The sequence below is a fragment of the Halyomorpha halys genome, unplaced genomic scaffold, assembly GCF_000696795.3.
Source record: "Halyomorpha halys isolate HHAL.00 unplaced genomic scaffold, Hhal_1.1 Scaffold120.1, whole genome shotgun sequence".
Classification (NCBI taxonomy): Eukaryota; Metazoa; Arthropoda; class Insecta; order Hemiptera; family Pentatomidae; genus Halyomorpha; species Halyomorpha halys.
Window position 1 is genome coordinate 836,496 of NW_027108251.1, and position 4,043 is coordinate 840,538.

The 4,043-nt window shown below is 26.7% G+C and overlaps 1 protein-coding gene across 1 annotated transcript in view; it reads left to right on the top strand.

The window, feature by feature from the left end:
• Window positions 1-3,145: 3,145 nt before the first annotated feature.
• LOC106678043 (U-scoloptoxin(01)-Cw1a) overlaps window positions 3,146-4,043 on the top strand; it is a 22,339-nt gene continuing 21,441 nt past the window's right edge. The window contains exon 1 of the mRNA XM_014416322.2: window positions 3,146-3,242. The gene's annotated coding sequence lies outside the window, so the exon portion shown is untranslated. The remainder of the gene's footprint in view (window positions 3,243-4,043) is intronic.

Below are 4,043 nucleotides of genomic sequence, written 5' to 3' on the forward strand. Positions count from 1 at the left end.
TATCAACCTTACCAACTCCAGCCAGGTGTCTGCGCGGAGCTAGTCTACGAATCATCCCACCAACAACAACGGTAATTTATTAAGACTAAGAAAATTAAAAAAAAAAAAAAAACACTTTGATAGGTGTAATAATTAGGAATATTATTCATTAGAGGCCATAAAATTTTAAATAGAGTATTTTTATTTTATTTAAACGCTCTTTTTTATTATTAACATTAATTTAATTTATTAGTATGTAATTATTTATTTAGATTTACTTTTTTTTATCTTAATTATTATAATATTATTTTCTAACTTCAAGTATTAAATATAATCTTAAAAGAAATATTTCGGAACTAGAATGCTAATGTATCACCTCTACTATGGAAAGCCTTTAAAAAATTGAAGAGATAAAACAAAAGCGGTTGTCTTTTCAGTACTTCAATTAGAATTTTATTTGAATATTAATTTTAAATTCACAGGATGAAAATTGCAAGTTGGAATCAGATAAATTGTATATATTTCTACGTAGCATCTGTTGAAGAAATGAAACACAATTTTGCACAATCTAATATTATTTAAATTAAAAAAAAATTATTGTATGAAAATCGAAATTGGAAGTTATTAATTTTTCGAAATACTTTTAAGTGTCCAATCATGGATTACAGAAATCGTGAGGTATGGAAGAAGCCTATACCCAATTTGGTTGTCATTATAAAAAAAAAAATGATAAATAAAAAACTCAGTTTTCAACATATCTTTTTTATTTTATTTTTAAAAATAAATTTATTAGGTTTGAAGAATTACAATGGGTCATCATGAGAGGGTTCATTTTTATTCTCAGACTGGGGGAGGAAGCTTAAAAGACTGAAGCTGCTTAATACCTTTTTGTGACACAATTCCTAAAAAGATACTCAGACATAACTAAATGCTTGAAAACATTTAATTACATAAGCCTGCAAAAAAAAAAACTTATTGAACTTTGATATGATAATTTGTATCTTTTTGGTGTGTTAAAATCGAAAATATTTTCTTCCATCGGCTACAGATTTTTTTAAAATTCATGTATAGAAAGATTTACACTTAAAGACAATTTATTCTTTAATGTTTATAATTACAAAAAATAGTGCATTTTCAATTAAATTCTCATCAACTGCTACATGGATGTTAATATTTGTATTTATATACAGAAACTTTTACATTAATTTTTAAAAATTTAATAATAATGGTTTTTGATTGAATAATTCGTGAAATTGTTTGCAATAATTTGTGAATAAATTAATTGAAGTTTTTTTTGTATGTAGTTGTGTCCATTTTCAAATCTAATTACTTCTGAAGATGGAATTAAATTTGGTAATTAAAATTAATTATGAATTAAAGATACCAAAAAAAAAAACTGTATCCCATTCACAACTTTTATATGTAGTAATTAGAATTATTTAAATTTAAGGTAAGATTAGGAAGGAATATATTTAACCAAAAAAATACATTTTTGTTTCTATGAGGATTACATTTTTTTAGAATGTTTGTAAGTTATTATTCACAGTTTAATACTATTAATTTTAATAAATTGTGGCTAGAGGTATAATCAATAATAATTAGTGGATGAATTTATTAGAATTTGTTGTTGTTCTTCTATTGCTCTTAATATTAAGAAACAATATTTTGCGTTTAATTTTATTCTGTAATTGTATAAAATATATTAAATTATTTATACATGAATTTAATAACTTACAGATGTTATGACTGAAAACTAGTAGATTTTTATTAACGACTAATTACATTTACGACTTAGGTTTTTTTCTACTTTCATATTTTTTTTTTTTTTAATTCGTAAACCGGCTGTAACTGTTTAATTTTATCGTATTATTTAGTGCTTTAATTTATTGATTGGCCATTTAAATACTAATTTAATAAAACAATTTTAATATCACTTCTTCACCACCAAAAGTAGGAAAGCTTTTCGGTTTAAGCTTCAAGCAATAATTGAAGTAATTGAAAATAATTATCTTCAGAAACAAAAATTTTGATTTGTGTCTTACGTTTAAGACATCAAGGGAGCAATTTACTTTCCTGCCAAAGGTCAACTCCATGAGATGGATTTAGTTAATTACCAAATACAAATCTCATTATGTAATTGATTAATTTAATGAGATAGGTTTAATTATTACCTACTAGTATTAAATCTTAAATTTTCAGAGATTGTATAGATTAATACCTGGAATTTTTATCAATATGGCAATTTTATCAAACTAAATTACTGAAAAATCTATTTTCACCAAAGTTAGAGAAAAGTAGGTGATTGGGGTTGAAATAAGTCGGTATATTTTTATAATATCCCATCCAACTTCTTATAAGACTTTAATAAATATATTAATGTTTTGATAGGATAGAGGCACATCTGAAAAAAAAATTTATTTTATTTTTAATTGGATGTACTCCAAGGTAAGTACGGTAGGCTTGGGTTACTTCCACCATTATAGCCGTCCAACTGACTGGTTTAAGCGATTAAGGTTACCACAAAGTAACTTCATTCTACATTAATTATAAAGTGTAATACAGAGAATAAGTCAAATATAAAATAAAGAAATCTTTTTTTTTGGAAGATATGTCTCTGTTAAAGCAATGCAGCGATATATAGAGAATATTTTTATCTGGATTATCTCTCTAGGAAGTCTGTTGAGTCAATTCATTTAAAAGTTTTTGAGGTTAATCACTTCCATTTTTGAATGAATTATTTATTATTTATTCATGACATTGTACAACGTTTCGGGAATATGGAATATGGGACAGTGGTCCCGAAACGAGAATATTTTTGTGGATGCTACACTCAGACACCTCCATATAACGGACAAAATTATCTTCTTCGTAGGTGTCCGTAATACAATACTTTATAAGTAAAAATTGAGCTTAGTCATTCTCAGTGTATTCTTTGAAATCGCCTTCACTCCAGTTCATCGCTCCATCGCTCCATTCCACTGATCATGAGTGGCCATGTTAAGACTACTAATGAGATCTACTTAACAGCTGATAGCCAGAGAGCTAGTTAGTTATCAATTATCCTATGAGAGCCAGGGGTTGGGCAAGAACTCCGGAGCTCCCACAGCGGGGTGGCTATAAGAGCCTCTTCCACCCCCACCCTCTTCACTGTACTCCATCCCTTCGCTCGGGAAGCTTCTACGATCAACGGGATATCAACCTTACCAACTCCAGCCAGGTGTCTGCGCGGAGCTAGTCTACGAATCATCCCACCAACAACAACGGTAATTTATTAAGACTAAGAAAATAAAAAAAAACACTTTGATAGGTGTAATAAATAGGAATATTATTCATTAGAGGCCATACATTTTAAATAGAGTATTTTTATTTTATTTAAACGCTCTTTTTTATTATTAATACTAATTTAATTTATTAGTATGTAATAATTTATTTAGATCGAAAATCAAATTTTCATGGTTACAGTATTATGTTTATTATTGGTTCTAATTTTATCACAAATGAAGTTTAGTATTTTAAAATGAAACATAATAACAACAAAATCAAAGGTAAAAAAAATTTATTAATAGAAAGTATAAAAAAATTTATGATAATCTTTAGTTAAAATTTTAGATTCTGATTGCACTAAAATAAAATTTTAATAGGTTCCTTTGACCTAAGAGAACTAATAGAAACTGTATTAGATTTTTAATTTTTTTAGGACTAATTTGAAATGGATTCCCGATTTTTTCTACATAGAACTTCGTGTTAGTATGTCTGGCTCTTACGAGAAATTAAAAAAGTTCTTCCTTAATCAGGAAAATCCTTTTTACGAATAATGTACTTGGAACAGTTATTTATATCACAAAATAACAAAACAATAAATGTTTAGATAGAATTTTGTTTCGGTTGAAGGAATCCACAGTTTAGAAAATTCCAAAAAATTAAATTTTATAAGATAGACCATTATTAGAAATTAATATTAGCTATATGATTTATGCTATAATAAAAAAGTTAAGAAATAAATAATGAAAAAGTAATTTTATTCTGAGGCGTCTAGTCCAGTACATTTGAGAGCTAATGGTCTG